General features: G+C 36.6%; 1 protein-coding gene across 9 annotated transcripts in view; it reads left to right on the top strand.

The window, feature by feature from the left end:
- The first annotated feature begins 1,050 nt into the window (after positions 1 to 1,050).
- Positions 1,051 to 21,245, top strand: part of oprl1 (opiate receptor-like 1) — a 317,839-nt gene continuing 297,644 nt past the window's right edge. For 4 of the 9 annotated variants that reach the window (XM_087305425.1, XM_087305423.1, XM_087305421.1 and 1 more), the window contains exon 1: positions 1,051 to 1,295. The gene's annotated coding sequence lies outside the window, so the exon portion shown is untranslated. The remainder of the gene's footprint in view (positions 1,296 to 21,245) is intronic. The other 5 variants (XM_087305418.1, XM_087305420.1, XM_087305422.1 and 2 more) reach the window with 5 other exon arrangements.

Raw genomic sequence — 21,245 nt, 5'->3', positions numbered from 1 at the left:
TCAAGGGTTCTCAACCCAGCTCATGGAGCTCATAGAGACCCTCCCTATTAATGAATTAGTTCACCCCCAACCCCCCAAAAGCAAACTCTGTTATTAATTACAGTTACTTCTGTTATTAGAAACTTAAAATAAAATTTGAGAGCTCTCTCTCATCCTGCTGGCTAGCTAGTTCTCTGCAACTCTCACATGGTCACCCACTAAAGCTAAGCAGGGCTGTGCCCAGTCAGTACCTGGATGCTAGGTTGTTGCCGGAGGTGGTGTTAGTGAGGGTACTGCTCAGTGAGTGCTGTCTTTCGGATAAGAGGTTAAACTGAGGTCCTGATTCTCTGTGGTTGTTAAAATTCCCTGGATGTTCTTCGAAAAAGAGTAAGGGTTTAACCCTGGCATCCTGACCAAATTTGCCCACAGGCCTCTGTCCATCATGTGCTTTGAGTGCCAGACAAGCGCTATATCAATGTTAAGAATTATTAATATCATTAATTATTATTATTATCCTCCATAGATAAATAAAAATAAATAAATAAAAGGAACCATTCATTTATTCATTATTCATCAGGGGCGTCAGATGACACAGCGAATGCCCTTCCAGCTGCAACTTAGTACTGGAAAACACCTATACACTCTCAATCACACACATACACTATGGCCAATTTATCTTATTCAATTCAACTATAGCGCATGTCTTTAAACTGTGAGGAAACCCACACGAACACAGGGAGAACATGCAAACTTTAAACAGAAATACACAGAGGGGACTCAAACCGGCAACCTTCTTGCTGTTAGGTGACAGTGCTAACCACATAAACATTTTGGTTCCATAAAACGAACCAAAAACCTTGTTAAAACATTTGATTCAGTAGTTCAACTAATAACTAATATGAAGCTCTATGGAATTTGTGGGTCAATAAATAAATAAATAAATAAACAAACAAACAAACTCACAAATAAATAAATAAACATACAAACAAACAAATAAATATAAACAAGTAAAAAAAACTTCTGCATCAGATTAGGGTGCGCGTTTACTAATGACAAATACGACGCATGCGTATTGCGATGCTGCCTTTCATGGCAAATCACATTACACGTAGTAGACGGGCAAACTAATTATCTGACGCGGGAAAGAAAACAAAAGCATTTCCACCATAGTTTACAAGCGTTTAGTGCTTTTTTAATCACTGAAGTCACCGTTTTTGGTTTCTTTTCTGGACTTTGGACGTCTCGTCTTTCTGGCTGAGGGATTTGGCTCGTTTTAATCTAAATGTCTTCATTTGGAATTGGAACTATACACGAGGGTGAGTAATTAATAACAGGTTTGTTCAAAATGCATACTTTGTAAGAAGACTTTTTGGAGTAATACCATGGCAAAGATGATGATTTAAAATGACCAACTTAAATGTGATCAGTTGTTTGTGGGAAACTTTTTTACTATATTAAAACTCCTGTTTGTGTAGCTTCAATAAGAAAGCAAAATAAGTAAATAAATAAATAACTTCAGAGCAAACTGACCGCACTAGCTGATAATTAAATTCGAAGTGTTTTTTTCTTTCGTTGTGCAGAAGTATAGTTCTGTTAAGTGGTGATTTATTAATTTTCTTTTAAATGGTTATGCTAATTTATAATTTATCAAGTTATAGGCGTTTATTTAAAAAGCATGAGTGTTGCCAGGAGAAGCCGTTAGGTGGCAGTGTTTTCCCAGATGCTATACATATTTATTGCATATGCCCACTTGCCATTATTTTGTCAATTGTGGATTTTCAAATGGAAACTAAAATATTTAAATTAAACTATTTAATTTAATTTATTTTGCTAATAAATATTAGAATAGAGGAATCTTTTGGTGCCATTTTTATATTTAGAATCAAATCTGTTCTTAAAGTTATGATTTAATTAAAGATGCTTGATTTTTTTAATATTTATTAGTAACAAACAAACATTTAAACATTTAATTATTTAGCATGCAGTTTCCTTTGGAAAATGTAGATAAAAATAATTAGTACAAACATAAACTTCCTTAATATAAGAATTTTTTTCAAAGATAAATAAGGATAAAATAAATTATTTTAATGTTTTTATTAAAGTTATACATATTTTGTCATTAATATGTACACGTTTTTGTGTGTACATAACATATAAAGAGATCAGATGCAAAAACCTCTAAGTGCCATCTATAATGTTTTTCTGCATTCAGCATTTTTCTCAGGCTCTTATGTTTATGTTGAGTTATTTCATGTTAAAATTGATGAAAATAACCCTTTTCTTTGCCATAAAAGCAAAATTACTCAATCAAGACATCAAAGCCTGAGAAAACTGGTAATATTAGACGAAAATTTCAGATGGCACTTAAAAGTTTTTGCATCTGAACTCTTCATATCATGATAGCTTTTTTTTCCACATAATGTGGTACAATGCTTGAAATAAAAAATAAATGTTTGTAGTAGTAAACAAAACTGCACCATTAATTCAAACTGACACTCTGAACACGCAGACCTCATATTTACTGTAAATAGTCTCCTGCAATTTATAATTCACTGACAGTGATCTTTGACAATTTGATTACACGCAGCAATACTTTAATTAATCCATCCAAAATGTGTCATCCGTTTCCCCTACCCCTAGAATATAAATTAGCTTTGCTTGAGAAAACATAAAAAAATAGACTGTAATAAAAGTTCTTTTTTAAACTTGAGATAGTTTTGCAAGTGACTTCCAGTAATTGAGATCAAGCATCAGTGGTGCATTCTTCTGCTCGCCTGAATTCCTCTGTAATTGCACAGATCTGTAAAAAATATTACCATAATTTTATAAATAAATAAATTACAGACAGCCGCAAACAGGAATACACATTCCCGGTATATATATATATATTTTTTTTTACCTCAAATGAAAGAGTGAAGTAAAGTAATGCTATATCAATTAGCCAGTCTGCAAACTCAGTCTCTTAAATGTTTTGGATATGCAGAGCATTCACAGTTTAAATGGACTGGAAGCAAAGATAAAGTGTCTGAGCTTCTGTTCACTAGAGTGCTGCATTTTTAGAAAGCTGTTTGTTTGAGACGTTGCGGAAGATACAATAGGGTATATGCCGACCTGTTATTGTGAACTTTTTCTCATTTTATACGGTTCCTTATACAGCATCGATGTTGTAATGTTATTAAAATACTTTCAGTTAATTAAACTTTAGCATTTATTTAGTTGCTCGAGCGTAAAACGAGACAAAAAGCCGTTTACTCGCACGCGCCCGTCAGAATCGGCAGGCTAACGCAGAAGCTCCATTGAATATAAAGGGGTAAAATAAATGCTCATATAATAAAGATATGGCTGGGGAAATGTAATTTAATGCAGTGCTTCTTGTACAATCTGAGACCCACTTTAAATCGGATATCACTCAGCTAGTGGAGATCGCTGATTTTTAAAGAAAACAGACCTTAAACGCACCGGATTTTGCATTGCCATTCAATTCGCCGGAAGCGCTTGACCCAAGTTAATGGCAAATTAAAAGTCCTATTAGCATGCTTCGGCATATACCCCATACATGACTGCTGCAGTCAAATAAATCCACCTAGTGTGTTTACAGAAGAACAATTGAAAAAAAAAAAACACTTTGGAAAAACACTTTCTCTGTGAATTATGCGCAAGAATGCAACATTAGTGGTCTAATTTATGGTATGGGTTTGAACGACGCAGTGGCGCAGTAGGTAGTGCTGTCGCCTCAAAGGAAGAATGTCGCTGGTTCGAGCCTCGGCTCAGTTGGTGTTTCTGTGTGGAGTTTGCATGTACTCCCTGTGTTCGTGTGGGTTTCCTCTGGGTGCTCCGGTTTCCCCCACAGTCCAAAGACATGCGGTACAGGTGAATTGGGTAAGCCAAATTGTCCGTAGTGTATGAGTGTGTGTGGATGTTTCCCAGAGATGGGTTGCGGCTGGAAGGGCCGTTGCGTAAAAACGTGCTGGATAAGTTTGCAGTTCATTCCGCTGTGGCGACCCTGGTTTAATAAAGGGACTTATGCCTAGTTCAGACTGCGTGATTTTAGCCCCGATTTTGGCTCGCCGACAAATGCCTGAAATCACAGGCAAATCGCTGCTCGTGCATGTGAGTGACAATCACACAGTATGAACGATCAAAGACGCGATCTGAGAGAATCGCAGATGAGTCGCCGATGCCTGTGAGATATTTGGTGTGCTAAATATCTGGAGCTGTCGGCGATTCAAATCATGCCGTGTGAATTGAGTTTTGACTGAAAATAACATCAGCCATCGCCTACAGCCAATGAGAGAGCAGCTTTCTCTTGTGTGTGCGTGTGTGTATACCTGCTGCAGGCCAGCGGGAGGCTGGGGGAGAAGTTCAAAGCGCCCTTTTTCGGTTTATTTGGAACCACGAAATGGAGGGAAAACTAGTGGTGGTTTGACAGGACTAAGGACCAACCCATTAAAGGCTTCTTTCTCTTTATGTAGTTAATAACAAAAGACATACTACATGTTTTTACCTGTGAGACGTAGTTTGGACGAAGTTGTCGGCGATTCTCCCTATAGTAAAGTCATGCAATGTGAAAGTCCATGTCGCCGAACCATCTTGCAGTGTAAACAAAGCAGCGACGAAACGCCAGCCCAGATAGTCATGCAGTGTGAAAACATCAGTGACACGACTAGTTGGAAAATCATGCAGTCTGAACTCGGCATAAGCTGTTTGTTGATCAGTGTAAATGAACCACTAAAACTTCAGTATATTATTCCATTACTTCATGTTACTTAAATGTGTTGTATGTAGGTTTTTGACTTTTCTAAAGCATAAAGACAGTATAATATGTTGCAGATATTTAAGAAACATGCTAAGTGAACACACTTGTTTATTTGAAAAACAATGCCAAAGTCAGTTATTGTTTGCTGAAATGTAATGTTGAGTAGGGACGGGGCTTTCATTTGGATATTATTCTTTTATAGCAAACAAATGGTACGAGGGGCGTAGTTAAAAATAATACATGTGAAGCTGTCAAACTGACGTCAACAGAGCAGGACCTTCAATCTAAACGCAGAAGCATATTGTCAGATTTAATTGAAGATTGACTTTTTTTGTTCAGAGAATTATTGTTTTTAACCTAAATAATAACAATGTGCTCTGGTAATTTTACATTTTGATTTTTACATTGGTTATGGGTTATCAAGAACTAACAATGAACAACTTAACACGTTGCTTCTGTAAAGTATTCATAGTGCTTCACTTATCCCACATTTTTTATGTTACAGCCTGGTTCCAAAATGGATTAAATACATTTATTTCCTTAAATTTCTACACACAATACTCATAATGACAATGTGAAAAAGTATTTTTTTAAATTGTTGCAAACTTATTAAAAAAAAAAAACTGAAAAATCACATGAACGTAAGTATTCACAGAATTTGCTCAATACTTTGTTGATGCATCTTTGACAGCAATTACAGCCTCAAGTCTTTTCAACTATGATGCCGCAAGCTTGGCACATCTGTCTTTGGGAATTTTTGCCCATTCCTCTTTGCAGTAACCCAAGCTCAGGTTGAATTTGAAGCGATGGTGTACAGCCATTTTCAGATCTCTCCAGAGATGTTCAATATGATTTAAGTCTGGGCTCTGGCTGGGCCACTCAAGGACATTGGTTGTTGTGAAGTCACTCCATTGACATTTTGGGGGGTGCTTTGGGTTGTTGTCCTGCTGGAAGATGAACTGTCACCCCAGTTTGAGGTCAAGAGCACTCTGAAGCATGATGATGCTGCCATCACCATGCTTAACTGTAGAGATAGTATTACATGGTGATGAGGGGTGCCTGGTTTTCTCCAAACGTAACCCCCTGACATTCACTCCAAGAAGTTCAATTTTAGTCTTTTCAGACCAGAGAATTTTGTTTCTTATGGTCTGAGAGTCCTACAGATGCCTTTTGGCAAATTCCAGACAGGGAGTGTCTTTTGTCTGGCAACTCTACCCTACAGGCCTGACTGCTGGAATGCTGCACAGATGTCCTTCTGTAAAGTTCTCCTCTTTCCACAAAAGAACGCTGGAGCTTAGATGGAGTGATTAGAGAGTTATTGATCACCTCCCTGACTCTTCTCCCCCGATCACTCAGCTTGGATGGCTGGTCAGCTCAAGAAAGAACCCTGGTGTTTTCAAACATCTTCCACTTATGGATGATGGAGGCCACTGTGCTCATTGGAACTTTTAGAGCAGCAAAATTGTTTCTGCAACCTTCCCCAGCCTAGTACCTCGAAACAATCCTGTCTCGGAGGTCTTCAGACAATTCCTTTGTCTTAGTGCATGACAAAGCACAAAATTACGCACGATCAACCCTGGGACCTTATATAAGCTGCGTCCCAAATCGCATATTTGTGCACTCACTATTCTACGCCATTTTGTAGTTTAAATAGTGTGAGCAGTGCGTTCACACTGAAAATTCTAAAAATAATAAGTGCACTTTAATTTCCCGGATGATGCACTCATTCAGCCGGTAAAATGAAGTGTGTAATGATGAACACTTCACGCACTCAACGACCGCAGGTTTGCTCACGTAGTGTAAGAGGTGGAGCCATAAGGTGCACATGTTGGATAACTTTATTTATTTTGGGCGGTGAAAGCAAAATTCTCCTACGAGAGTGATGTATAGTGCCTCCTGATGGTGAATGCAGCATTACTTACGGCAGATATCATTTGATAGTTTGGCCATTTATTTCAACCAACCGTCAAATGTCATCAGCGAAACGGTTTGAATTTCCGTTTAGTAAAAAAAACATTAGTGCTCCATTTGGGACAACACTACATGCATATTACTATGCTGTTGAGTGTGTAAGTGCATTAGTACATAGTGCATGAGTGCATCGTGTATAGTGTGCCATTTGGGACGCAGCTATAGACATGTGCATACCTTTTCAAATCATGTCCAATCAACTGAATTGACCACAGGTGAACTCCAATTAAGCTGCTGAAACATCTCAAGAATGATCAGTGGAAACAGAACATACCTGAGCTCAATTTAGAGCTTCACGGCAAAGGCTGTGAATACTTATGCACGTGATTTTTCAGGGTTTTTATTTTTAATAAATTTAATTTTTAATTTAAAATTTAATAAAGTTTCAACATCTTTTTTCACATTGTCATTATGGGGTATTGTGTGTAGAACTTTGAGGAAATAAATAAATTTAATCCATTCAGGGATAAGGCTGTAACATTAAAAATTGTGGAAACAGTGAAGCGCTATGTAAACTTCGGATGCACTGTACTTGTATTGTTTGTTTATGTTAGTATATACATTTACAATTAATAACTAATAGAACTTTACTGTAAAGAGTTACCGTAAAGCCTGTTTGGAAACAATCACATGGGCGGTTCATGAAAGAGCAGCAGACATCATTCTGTGAGAAATGACACACGAAACTGTAAACTGTTTCCTTCAATTTAGCGGAAAATTACACTGAAATTTCCTTTGCTTGTGTTTCTTGAATGAGGCCCATTGCTTTTGCAAATGACGCTCATTATAATGTGTAGTTGTGCATGGATCAACACAATAAAAAGAGGCCAGTCTGAGAGAAAGTGAAGACAATGCCAAAAAAGCAAGAGATACGCCAAGCAATCAGAATGCTGATGAATTCATTGTCCCGAAGGAGCAGCTTTGTGAGGGATAATTGTGTGTGATGTATGAGTTTTCATGTTCTAGAAAAAGAGAGGAAAAATGGTAAATCGCTGAAGTGAAATAATGCCAAGTGGATGTTAAAAGAGAAGACTCATGTGGCGTTCACAGTGTCATAAAATTCAGCCAAGAAGGGATGCCAATGGCTGGAGAAAGCCTAAACAGAATAAATAAATGCCAAATCTGCCATTTCACAGTTTGCAATATCCCCACAAGCAGATAAATATGCTTATTTTTGGTATAATAGGTTATACAGTAGGATGAATTGAATACAAGTTCTATGTATGGATAACACACACTGATGCAACAAATAGGCATATGGTGGAATTTCTCATACCCTGTAAACATCAGTCATTTTCTTAGTCGGAAAAGAATTATGTATAGCGTTGCTGACTTCAATTGGCACCAATTATCTTTTCATTCGGTTAGTCAGCCATCTGCCTACATTACCTTTAATGTTTAGCTTTTTCTTCAGTCTGTCTCGTCTTAATTCATCTTTTGCATCCATCAGAATTGCACAGCATCAAATAGTATAAATACAAGCTAATTGTTGGTGACAAGCCTTTCCACCTGCTCTGTTTTTGATTTCACGGCACGTCTGGAGCTTTTTCCGGCTCTCATTCTGTAGAACTATTCATGCCTCATAAATCCGCATGAAAATAATTTTACATTTTATATTGAACATTTATTTTAATGTATGTGGTAATTATTAAAGAGCACCATGCGCATCGTGGAGGTGTTTAAAATGAAGAGGATTACAGTGATTTATTGTGTAATGAAATCATCATTTTGCTTAGCTTCTCTCTGTGAGAGCCTGTATAATGGTAACATATTGGTTGCACATATTATTATTTTGTTTTTAGATGAACCATGCTATTATCTAACAATTACCTCAAGTAATTTCTTTTTAAAAATGCTATTAATTTTAATAACAAATTTAGCAAAATAGCAAAAATAATATTATAATAAAATAGGGATTTTGTTAAAGGTGCAGTATGTGAGTTTGACACCTAGTGGTTGTACTAGGTATAGCAGAGGTTGCCAGATTGAGGACAGGAGCGAGTCTGACTATTGAGCCTAAAGGCTGATTTAAGTCGTGTTTTAAATAAAAGCAATGACTCGCGATAGAACAAATATTTTCCATATTAAAAGGAGTTTTTGTTTTAACCAACATCTCAAACTGATATGTTAGAAACAGTTTCTATTCCTTTCAGCTGAACAACAGAAAAAAGGTAAACCTCATGTGTTTTATTAGGTTGTTAAATGCTAACAATGTGAGTTTAAATGCCATTTAACATGACATTTACTGCCATACTACTGAAAGCAGCAGCAGATTGTACCTCAGATCTTGAAAATAAAATTAACAGCATGATTCAGCATGTACATTTAATAATGTTTAAAAGATTTAATATGTATTAATTGATTACAAACCTTACCGTTTCTTGAGTGAGTACATATTCTGTGCTTCTGAATGGCCGTGTTTAAATTTCTGTCGCGTTTCGTCTGGTGCATACAGCCAAATTGCGTATCACTGCGTATCTCGTCACATAGCGTGTTATTAGGACACGGGGTTACAGTGTATCCACCTAACCTAATGCTTATATGTTCTTAATATTTATATAATTTGCTAATTAATAACCACCTCATGTGGAACTCTGAATCTGCGTCTTATTTCGGAGTCTGCTACTGTCCACTAGATGTCGCATGTTGGTCACGGGTGTATGCTTTGAGAGCCTTTCTGTATAAATGAATGAAATATGTGGTTTTCCAACGAGGCAACCCGGGGTGCTGAAATATAAATGAATAATCTGGCATTGGGCGGGTTAAAAGAACCAAAATAAAGACAGCCGTTCCAGCATGTAACACACATTTTCAAAGCAGAATGATTGACTTTCTGGTGCGCCTAAAGCCCATGCAAATCAAACAAAAAATCAAACGAGAAACATAACACGGTAACAATCAGTTTAAGCAAAATAAAAGCTCTTCTGTGTTTGTGCCATATCACACTCATCTCTCATTAGCACTTTGATGGCTTTCAGCCTTAAGGCCAGTTAAATACTGAAGTACAAAATTTTCGTATGTGTTTATTTTTTTTTTATGTACAAAAACCTTGCACAACAAGTCTAATTGTAATTAGACTAGTATTAAAAAGTAGTAATTAATTGATTCTGAAAAAAAAAAAAAAAAAAAAAAAAACGCTAAACATCTCCTTATCAAAGAGCTGCGCTGCATTATCCCCTAATGCAAAGTTTTTTTTTTTCAGGAAATCAGTGGAATTTTGATGCATTGATTGTGATGCTTCACACATTTACGTACGTAAACAAATCCTGAACAGGGACTGGCAATATGTCAAAAACGGTAACAGGGGAGAGGTGTGGCAGTCACTGAATCCAGCATAGGGTTCTTAGCTGTTCGCTACATTGTCTTTGTATTATGCACTGTTTTGTGCTAAAAGAGGCTCAAGAGATGGCATTCTGTATTTTACTTGATTGTAAGGTGGCATTACGATCGACACAACATGAAATAAAAATAATTTTTTTAATGTACGAAAATTATGGATGAAATTTTCAGATTCAGTGTGAAATAACTAGGCCCACACGGAATCTATGCTTGCAGAATTCCGCAGATTTTTAGCTTATCATTAATTCTGTTTATTTACTTGTGTAAATGTGTGTAAATTCACATATATTCCATTTTTAAACAAATTTCAGTAATATTATTGACTAATATCAACATTTTATGATTTTTTACAATATAGTTTGTAAAGTAATATTTTCTGTCTTTTTTGTAGATATATTATGTGTGAGACTTGCTTTGTTTCCCAAACAAAGTGGATCTAATTGAATTTGCACTGTAAACATTAAATACTAGCTAAAAAGGTATTACTTTTTATTTCCTATATTAAGGTTTTACTTATGATATTCCCAAAACCATTCCACATTAATCCGCAGATTTTTACCAAAATTCTGCCCAGAAATAGCAAAAATGTTCACAGATTCCATCTGACCCTATAACCTTTACTCTGGTTCAAACTATCATAATAGTAAATGTTGAACACTTTAGCTCAGCCATGAACAGTGGGCAGTAACACGTAACTAGTAATGCGTTACTGTAACAGCAAGGAAAGGTAATTTATTTTGGCTGCATTCTAGGCCATATCTTCCTGTTTACAGCGGCGATGCATTGTGGGTAGGCATGGGTCAGTATAAGATTCTGATGGTATAATAACCTTAGATAAAAATATCACGGATCAGTACATCTAAGTGCCCTTAATGTAGTGTACAACTGGATTAATGAGCACAAGTATCTTGGTGCTAGTCCATTTAGGCATTTAAACACCAAGACTAGAATCTTAAAATGTATCCTAAACTTTACAGGAAGCCACTGAAGAGAAGCCCGTATGGGTGTAATGTGCTCCCGTTAGGAAACGAGCAGCAGCATTCTGCACCATCTGCAGACAAGTAATGAAGGTATGGCTAATACCAACATAGAGGGCATTACAATAATCTAGAGTAGAGATAAAACTATGTATAACCCTTCCAAAGTTGTTAAAAGACAAAAAGACTTTAAAGAGCCCATATTATACGTGAAATAGGGTCATATCTTGGTTGTAAGGGTCTCCAACAACAGTTTAATATGCATGCAAGGTCAAAAAACACTTTCATGGTCTTATAATCTGCATTTATTTTTACCTAATTATCCCAGCGACCCCCGTATGAATCGTCCAGTGATTCATTTGTTCCCAAACCCCTCCTTAGTGCGAAGCTAATAAGCGCTGATTGGACCGATGACAGTCTGTTGCGATTGGTCGACTGCCTTCAGTCAGAGAGTGAAATGCCAAACAGCTAATCAGCAATATAAAAGTAATCACAGTGCATACACGCTCGATAGTGTAGGCGTGGATTTTAGCTGCCAGTGGGTCAATGTAAATACAGTCGATGGACTTGAAAATACAGACGACTAACTATTTTATTGAGCAAAAACTCCAAAAACTGTCAAGGAGATCTCCTAGCTTGTCTCACTCTGCTCTTTTCACAGACACGCATACAAACACACATATTGTCCCCGTCCTTGCGCGTGCGCACACACACACACCTCCGGACGACAACGCGCGCGCGCACACAAACTCACACACATACCTCCGGACGACAGCGCACGCGCACACACACACACGCACACACACACTACCCTCGTCCACAGAGCTCCATAAACAAAGCAGCACGCGTCGCGTTTTTAACGTGACTTTGCACGCGATAAGAGAATAAAGCAAGTTAACCTGATACAGTACACACGGTTACAAGTAACAAATCACAACTAAATACATTTGCAAGCTAGAGTAAACGAGGCAACAACTTTAATCGCACGTACTTACACTTGAGAAATGGAGGAAGAAACCCATCCTAACATGTCCAGCAGTAAGTTACTCTTTACTGAACCTTTCTTTAACAAACGCCAATGAAGTATTCTTTGTAGCATGTAGTTTGCAGAAGTTTCCAGTAGTTTCCAACTGCTTGGCTATAATGCTGAGGTTTCATCTTTGGGTAGAGACTCGATAATATCCATCTGCAGTGTGACTTCAATCGACCAGCATGTTTGTGTGTGTGTGTGTGTTTGTGGGTGTGTGTGTGTCTGGGTTTCTGTGTCAGAGGGCGGGGCCGCAGGTTTCAAATCTCCCGGGTTTGCGCATGCACGTGAATAACTTGGTTTCATTAGTACGTCATGGCGAAACACCTAATGACTTGTTATCAAGGCGACTCGTTTGAAGCACTATGAGTCAATTCTTTTATAGATGAATCAACGGTTTTAAACACTGTACACTAACAGATTTAAGCCTTAGCTGGATACTTCACTTCACTTAGAGCTGTTACACACTACATGGAGGGGAATTGTCAAAAACCCATAATATGGGCTCTTTAATTTGGATTATTGCCTCAACTGGAAAAAAAACTAGCTTTAATTACCGAATTAATCTGTTTATCCAGTTTAAAGTCACTATCCATAATAACACCTGGGTTTTTTACATTAGGTTTTACAAAAGGGGTTAACACATCAAGATCCAGACAATCCTGAGTTCTTTACTTCATTGAACATAAAAAAATAAAATAAAATGTGCAGCATTTAAAAAAATGACAGGGCTCTTCACCAAATTAGTTTCAAATAATCTTGTAAAAAAAAAAAATGTAACTAAATCTTGAGTTGTAAGATTAGTATCTTGAATCGTATCTAATCATGAGTCAGGTAAAACATTACATCCCTACTTATTAAAGGCTTGAATGGTCAGGATCTATAACAATTTATATTGTATCTATTTTGACCAATTGTGATGATGACAAGAAATCACTAGTTGCATTGCCTGCAAAACGACTAATCAAAGCATCTCTACCATACATACAGTAAATATCCAATCTCCCCCTTGTCATCCAGTATAGAATCTAATAGAGGTTCAACCTGCGAGAGAAGGAAAGTCACCAGTCAAGTTGTTGCTAGGAGACAGTCGATTTATTGGAGCCCTTTGGTCTTTCTCAGTTTAGGTTTGATAAGTGACGTCCAATAACATCACACGCTGTCAAGAGCTCAGGTCATAAAACATCACATGTACTCTCGTCTTTTATCTCGAACCCCACAGTGCAAACGCAACCACCACCACACACAAAAAAAAAAAGAGTTCAAATGGAAAGTGTGGGTTTGTTTTTCTGAAGTAAATGATGGCTTTTCAATCTTCTATAAGTCACTATAGATTGTTACACACCCCTCATTTTGGCCATCTCAAAAACTTTGTGTGCGCGTCTGTAGATGATGGATGTTTTTAATTCTGCCTGAATGTCCCTTACCTTTTGCTAAGAGCTCAGACGAAGGACAAACCTTTGGCACCCCATGCGCAAAGCACTTTCAAACAGAATCACCTTGAATCACCTGTGCTTATTATTTTATTAGGTATTACATATAAATCAAACGGCTTCAGCACATTAAAACCGCCGAAGTGCACTAAAAAGACAATGCTTGTTGTGCTTAGTTATTGCATCTGTTATCTGGATGGCCATTTGTCATTTTCTGAGCTTTCTTGTGTGTCGGTGTACACACTCTGTATGTGTGTGTGTGTGTTTATTGTAGTTTCTAACCAGGCTGGTGATTTATGACCTGCCTCAGAAATACTCATAACGTTTTATTTTTCTGTGCCGACCAGATCTGCAAAAAAATAAAAAACACACAATAGCCAACAAGGACATGCTAAAATACACCATATATTGTGTTTTTACTACCTCTTTTGTCCTAAGCTTGTGCCTCAGCCTCACAGATCTTATCAATACCGAATGAAACGTTCACATGAATTGGTGTTTTTAATAAGGTCAGTGTTATCAGATGTTGTTTAGAGAGCCTGACTCTCACATGGATGTGAACGATATCTGAAATTCCGTACGGAGATTGAAGAGTGGGATTTTCTAATTTAATTGGATTGTTGATTTTATGTATGCATTGATGTTTGTTGACTGTTTGTTTATTTTTAATTTTTGATTATTATTTTTTATTGCAAACTACAAAATTTGGATGGCATGGTCACACAGCAAAAATGAAAAGGGGCAACTATTGTTAAAAAAAGGAAATTAAAATTACACAAATTTACTAGAGGCGACAGTAATCAAGAAAATGCAAAAGATAACTCGTAGGTGCCTTAAAGTGCATTTACTCAATGTGTCAAATTGGTCTATACATCTGATATCTCCATAGCAGGTATGTGGCTTAAGTATATGTAATTAAAAAAAAAATCTTCAGAAACAATTTTATATTTTCATTTATTACCAGATTATTTACGCCTAGTATGAAATGGTTGGTTTTGACTAGGGGTGTGAAACTACACTGTTCTCACGGTTCGGTTATGGTTATTATACCATTGATTCGGTTCAATTCGATATTTCGGTGCATTGACGATGCTTTCCATATAAAATTAGATTTTTTCTTCACAACACAATTATTTTTTTATTAAAATCCATAATTATATTAATATTTATATATTATTTGTAATACAATTTTGTCGTTTAATACAAGCAGTCAGATATTTGAACCAGCCTGATCTCAAGAGGAAGCGTAAGTATTTTACGTTTTGTCAGTTTACTGGCTAATTCGTACAAATTCGTATGAGTTCAGTCGTACGAAAGTCTACGATTTTAAAAAAGGAGTCGTGGCACCCAACCCCACCCCTAACCCCAACCGCCATTGGGTGATGAGCAAATCGTCCTAAATTGTATGAATTAGATCGTACGAATTCATATGAACAAAATAAAGTTACGAATTGCCGTGAGATTGCGTTGTATGAACTATACCTTTAATTTGACCTGTTCAAAGAAAACCCTCTTTTTGAATGTTTAAAACAAAACTCCAATACATGCACAGAATACAACAGGAGCATTTATAGCGAATTAACTAATATAAATGTATCCCGCTTGCTTTTTGAGCGCTGACAAACGAGGTCTTACACCCCTATGATTGGTCATTGTCTTCACCTGCTCAAAAGAAAGGGCTGCACTTGGCTTTAGAAATGAAAGCACCGATGAGTGCCGTGGGAAGAACAGCCGCGGTTACAGTCTAACAATTCAAGGGCCCATACATGGATTCTGGGGCTTATACACGGATTCTAAGGGCCCATACATTTAGGGGGCCTCCAGACCTAAAAGCGAAGCCCACTAATAACAAAAATAAACATTGTCACAATTTTAATCCCTGTTTTGGAACAAAAGAATCAATCCACAGGTGTGAAAGTACTCTTAGCCGAAGGAAAATGAATGATTTTGATTCAAATTAATTCAAACAAATTCAACAACTGTTTGGATGGGGAATTGCTAACCTTGGAGCTTTGCCCTGCATTAAACAAACACTTGTCATCAAATCCAGTCATGTGGACTGTACTAAAAAAACACAAATCAACCCAATGTTATAGCATCTATATTTAGCGTTGAAGTCGAGTATAGGCCAACTGAAAAAAAGCTATAGACTGAAAACAAATTTGTTATATAATATGTTATGTAATAGCAATGTCAAAAAAAGTGTTAATACTTAACAAAAAAAAAATCATGGCATCACATGTTTAGATTGTGCCTGTGTTTTAGTTTTTGACCTGTTTTTATTTTGACCTGTCTAGCTTTTTCTATTCTTTTTTTTTTTAGTGGAAAGAAATTTGAGAGACATCTCTGCAGCCATATAACTTTTCCAAATGATGCCTTTTCTTGTTTTTCCCCTGTGTTGTCCAGAGTGAAACCGAGATGGACCAGATTTATAATATAGATGAGCACGGCTGCAGAAGTATTCATGTTTACCAGTCAGATGGTTGCAGTGCTGAGCTGAATGATTGAGTTTGATTGAATCTCATGGCGTGCTCTGACACATCGTGGCACCTGTCCCTCTCTCTATCCCTCTCCAGAGAATCTCTCCATCTCAGGCCATACCGCACGTGTCAGACAGAGAAATTGCTCAGTTGTAATGTTATCATAGTGACAGAGGGAGAGGAAAGAGGCTGCTGGTGTCAAACACACACGCACACACACCTTACTCACTTTATTTACATTTAGACCACAGGTTGCAACTTACTAAATGGTTCTCGATTTTAAGACTCAACATCAAACTCTGTGGTTTTATTTTTTCATGCGCTGTGATTTTGATTAGTGACATAGTTAAAAAAAAAGTTGTTATATAAACATGTACATTCATCGGCCACTTTATTAGGTACACCGGTCCAACTGCTTGATAACGCAAATTTCTAATCAGCCAATCACATGGCAGCAACTCAATGCATTTAGGCATGTAGACATGATCAAGACGATCTGCTGCAGTTCAAACCCAGCATCAGAATTGAGAAGAGGTCATTTAAGTGACTTTGAAGGTGGCATGGTTGTTGGTGCCAAACGGGCTGGTCTGAGTATTTCAGAAACTGCAGATCTACTGGGATTTTCACGCACAACCGTCATTTGCCTAGAGCTTTAGTTCAGCTTGTTTTGGCCCTGCAACTAAGGTATGCAGACGAGCATCTCTGAACACTCAACACGTCGAAACTTGAGGCAGATGGGCTACAGCAGCAGAAGACCACACCAGGTGCCACTCCTGTTAGCTAAGAACATGAAACTGAGCATACAATTCATTGCCTGGTCTAAGTCTGTATTTCTGCTGCGACATTAAGATAGTAGGGTCAAAATTTGGCATCAACAACATGAAAGCATGGATCCATCCAGCCTTGTATCAATGGTTCAGGCTGGTGGTGGTGCTGTGGGGGATATTTTCTTAGCACACTTTAAGCCCATTAGTACCAATTAAGCAATGTTTCAATGCCACAGCCTACTTGAGTATTAATTGTTGCTGACCATGTCCATCTGTTTATGACCACAGTTTACCCATTATTTAATGGCTACTTCCACCAAGATAATATGCGAATCATCTCAGACTGGTTTTTGAACATGACAATGAGTTCACTGTACTCAAATGGCCTCCACAGTCACCAGAGCTCAATCCAATAGAGCCCCTTTGGGATGTAGTGGAACTGGAGACTCGCATCATGAATGTGCAGCAAAAAAATCTGCAGCAACTGTGTGCTGCAATCATGTCAATATGGAACAAAATCTTAAATGAATATTTCCAGTACCTTGTTGAATCTATGCCATGAAGGGTTAAGGCAGTTCTGAAGGCAAAAGTGGATCCAACCCGGAACTAGTAAGGTGTGCCTAAAAAAGTGGCTGGTTTGAATATGTATAATGCATGTTCTGAAAAACAAATGAAATTATGATGAACACATTTTAAATAATAAAGACTCTGCAGAAACCACATTGATTTAAACATCCATTTTGAATTTCAAAATTCAGTAGAAAAATACAATACAAAAGTACAAATAATGAAAAAATAGACAATGTGGGTATAGGTAAAAGAGATATTGTATTTGTTTTCCGCTCTTTTAAAATTGTGATATCAGATAGATATTAAATGTCATTATACTAAATTTAAATTTGCACTTGATATCTCATATAAAAATGTTCTAATAATTTAATGATATTGTTAAATAAAATTTTTAGCACATTGCACAATGAAAATCTCTTATGGAAAATCTCTTAAAGCCTGTCATAGACAAATAATAAAGTGTTTAAAGTTAATTTAGTTTTTGATTTAGATAACATTGAATTAAAATTAAAAACTTTTTTTGCAGTTGAAAAAAGTTTTCATTCACCCAATTATTACAAATTAGGTTAAAGGTTCACATCTAAATTTTATCACTTGATTTAGTGAAAAAAAGTAATTAGCCTTAAACAATACTTTCTGGCTGTTTCTAAATATGCGTTCTTCAGCGATATTGCGTCCTCATGTTCTCATGTAACGTCATCATCAGCTGCCAAAGTTCAGTTCCAATACTCAAGACCACAAGAACAGAGGACGCGTGAAACTTCCCGGATGTGTTCTTGATATCGAGGACGCACCAATGCAGACTTGAGCACCAAACTCATTTTAGAAGTCCCAGAAGTCATTGCGACTGGAGGTGGGAAGCACAGCAATTTATTTAGATTTATTATTAAAGTTCAGAGATATCACTTATTTACCTCAGGAGTTTCCCTGAATAAACGGTGAAAGTAAACATTACCATGAACATCTTGATAAAGGAAATAGGTTTGTTTGCTCATCTCATTTCTCAAAGGACGCGTTCTCTGCTCTCACGGTCTCCTGAGTTCGTTCTTCCGAGGACACCTGGCAAGACCGGTCTCCACAAGAACGCAAGTCCGTTTTCGGCGTTCTTGGAATTGAAAAAACAGCCTCTATCTTCCTGAGAACAATGTTATATAACCTGGTACAAAGCGTATTTGTCTTGTTGAAGAAATTCTATTAAATTAGAAGATATATAGCTTCAATCAAAATCAAAAATCAAAATCAATTCCCATACATGTTCATTCATCCAATTAAAAAAAATCAGGGTAATGGTTTCACGTCTAAATTTTATCACTTGAGCCAATAAAAAATAAATTATTTGCCTCAAACTAAGTTTATTTATAAACTAATTTCAAAAGTATCACATGATTATGATTGATCACGGCTGGTTCTGCATTAACTATTTATGATCCACCAATCAGATGATTCCTAACCCACAATAAAGAGCCAGGGTTTCTCACTACAGTCATCTTCGATTTGAAGAATCCCCCCCTTCCACCCCTACTCCTCCACATTTCCGTTCATAGGGTGGCACGGTGGCCCAGTTGTTTCCATGTTCTTCCAGTGCTAGTGTGGGTTTCCCCCGGGTTCTCCGGTTTCCTCCCACATTCCAAAAACTTGCACTACAAGTAAATTGATCAATCTAAATTTAGCACTAGTCATACTCTCATCCAGCAGCATATCTCATAGCAATCATTTTAGTCATCAGGTCTTATTAAAAAGGGGGAGTTGTCGAGATCTCCCTGAGCTTAAAACTCCGGGCTCGATGACCTTTTGAGCTCAGGGCTCTCTCCCGGGACAGCATGCCAAACTTGCTTAAAAAACAATCATCAGCTCAAGTGTGAACTCTTAACTATATTTTTTAAGTCCATGAAAGTAGAAAGCATGTTGAGTTTCTGTTAAATAAACATGCACTGGCCTGTGTGAATAACCTTAAAATTTTACATTGGCCAAAACAATTTAACTTATATTGAAAATATATTACTTGAAAAATAAAACAAATAATATTCAACTGAAATGAAAGATGCATGCTTAATTGAATGAAGTACTGCTTGAAAGTTTCAGTGTGGTTTATCAGCAATAAAAATGAAATTGAATTGGCCTTTTTAGGATTGTTAGATTATTAAAAAATTCAATTTTTTTATATTAATAAGATCTAATTACTAAGGCAAACTTAATAACAGTGCAAATTTCATTTCATTCACATTCCGTGCACTGAGTCACGAGGGGAAACTCTGTTTATGTAGTAAGTAAATGCAGCTCAGTCTCTTGTCAGTTTGAAGTGTTTTGTCCTGCAGGCACAAGGCATGTTATTTAGTTCGAGTCCACTGCTTGCACACCTGATTTAAGCATTTATTAAGCTCTTCTTTGGCTCAATTAAGTGTAGTTGGCTGGGAAAACAAAAACCTCTCCATGGGGAAACAAACCAATTGTTTATAATCACTGGTGAGAATGTTTCCCCAAGGATGTGTTTGACCATCTGTAGAGTTTAACCTGACACAGAGCAGGCTGCTTTGCACTACGATGGATGTCTACTGTAATCCAGTAAGGTGGAAGAGCTTTATCTTGTTCTAAAGCCCGGTTTGTTTTATGAGGAAATGAGTAGATTGTCCTTAGTAAATCTAGTTTAAAAACTTGACATTATTGTTTATTGTGACCATTAATAATAAATAAATAAATATTGATTACATCTTATTACATTTTAAATTAAATATTAAATTTTGATTGATCAAAAATGATTAGGGCCATTAAAAAACAGTGTATAGAGGATGGTTTACTCTGAGTAAAAAAAAAAAATAATAATAATAATATATAATATATATATATATATATATATATATATATATATATATATATATATATATATATATATATATATATATATATATATATATATTAACAATATCAAATTAGTGTTCTTCAGCTTGTAACAATATAAACTCTTTTTTTTTCTTCAATTATCACGCATTATCAAAACATCATATTATTATCATCAGCTCAAGAAGTTTATTTCAAATATAGACAGAATGCACACGACAAAAGCGAAACCGCTTGCGCTTTATACAATCTTGTAAAAAGGCAGCACAGGGTAGATTCTGTTCTTCTTCTTGCCTTTGTGGCTGTTCATCAAGATGACGACAAGGTTTAATTGAGCTCGGGTTGATCATGGCTCATCAATATATGTATATATTATTACAGTTTAAAGTGACGGCTGTGTATTTAAAACTAGGCGTTTCCTTTGTTTTCATTCTGGCTCGTTGCTCGAGCGAGAGAAGTATCTCTGTAAACCAGTAGTGTTGAGGTGTGGATCTGGCTCTGCCTTTAGGTAACCTTTGCAAAGGGTACCCTAAAAGTGGTACAGTACGGTTCGCTGTTAGGTACCTTTTGACCGTGAAAATAGCCATAAAAGCATACCGTACCGTTAAAAAAAGCATTACATTTCTAAAAAGTCTTTTTTTTTTTGTGCTATGTAACGTTATGGGTCAATCATGTATAAAAACAAACATGTAGCCACAAACATAAATCTTATGAAACTTCTTCTGTCATGTTTTTTGGCTGAATTGACTCGATTTGCTTCTGTCTCCTGCTATACTGATTCAGGGACGAAGTTCTATCTTTTTGAGATCTCATTTGATCAAGCTCATTGTCAGATTTACAGATTTACTTAAATACATATATGCTTGACTTCCTCTTTGCCATTTTAAAAATACAAATATTATTTAGGTAGGACACTATGCCATTATTTATTTTCGCTGTTCACTGCATGCGAAACAATCACCAACCAATGAGAGCAATTAAAAAACGTAAGAAAGAAGAATATATTGTTGAGGGCCAATAGTTAATCGTGCCTTAACTTGCACATGATGATACCATCGTGTGTGCGGACACACTATCCACACAGCCTTCACTTGCGCTTATTTACATTATC

Source organism: Danio rerio, chromosome 23 (assembly GCF_052040795.2).
Source record: "Danio rerio strain M-AB ecotype USA chromosome 23, GRCz13ab, whole genome shotgun sequence".
Taxonomy (NCBI): Eukaryota; Metazoa; Chordata; class Actinopteri; order Cypriniformes; family Danionidae; genus Danio; species Danio rerio.
The sequence above is the reverse complement of the archived record's forward strand: the minus strand, read 5'-3'. Positions and strand labels throughout refer to the sequence as shown.